Raw genomic sequence first — 1,125 nt, forward strand, 5'->3', positions numbered from 1 at the left:
GCTGTTTGCCGTGTCCACCGAGTGGAATCAACCCCTTGATTTTAGTGTTGTAAATGCGAGGACTTACCGACGGAAAATTTAGTAGAGTATTTTTTATTTGGTGTAAGAACGTGGCGGTATATACGAATGTAGTTGACCTTAACTTACATCAAAGATAATAAATTCTCAATTATGGGGTGGAGGAGGTTGTGAACTCCACTAACACGTCCCTTGGTCTAGACCGTATCCCACAAAATTTGTTTTGAGATTGGTCCAGTGACCTAGGAGTAGTTAGATAAGAGACAAACAGATAGGGACACAGATTTTTGTGCTTGATATACAGATTATATACGATTTATTCGTAGAAGTATATGGAATTATGCAATAAAAAATATAGCCGCCACTATCGCAATAACACATAAACTCAGATGAAGTTGATACGACAACAGCCACCATAACGTTGATACGAAGAACCGTTTCTTGACTTATAACCACTTCCTATTTTGACCCGTGACCTTACAACTTCTGCGGCCAATGACCGTTAATTAATTAATAACGTTAAACAGTGTGGAAGGACATTAAGATGTGGGTGTTGAAAGCACCTCTACCACCATTAGTTTGGCCACTATTTCTTTATACAAAATCACCCTGACCATCACACAGTGTATACTATGTTTTAAGTATAAACATATTGAGTTTTTAAAGCCTATACAGAACGTTGGGTGAGGTAATAATGAACACTTGTTATGTTATGTTATAAATAAACTGTGTGAAAGTTAGGATTTTTGTGTTATTTATCATATCATCCACCTCACAACCTGGACAAAGGACGGGTATCTCAGCTTGTGATAAAAATGCTTCTAACAATAAATCGTGTAATGTTTAATCCTATATTTATTTGATTTACAAAAACAGGTGAGTTATTCTGTTCGGTATAACTTTTATACGAACAGTTTCCTCATTTACTATATCAGACATCATAATTATTGTAACTTGTGCGAAATGTAACGTGATTACTTGTTTTTACACGTGCTAAGTTCATGAATTTTTTACAGCTCGTTTATAAAATCGAAACTTCATCCTGACAGTCGAAAAGACAGGATTTCTTAATGATGAATTGGATAGTGTTATTTATCTGATAATTTG

Source organism: Limulus polyphemus, unplaced genomic scaffold, assembly GCF_000517525.1.
Source record: "Limulus polyphemus unplaced genomic scaffold, Limulus_polyphemus-2.1.2 Scaffold3203, whole genome shotgun sequence".
NCBI lineage: Eukaryota > Metazoa > Arthropoda > Merostomata > Xiphosura > Limulidae > Limulus > Limulus polyphemus.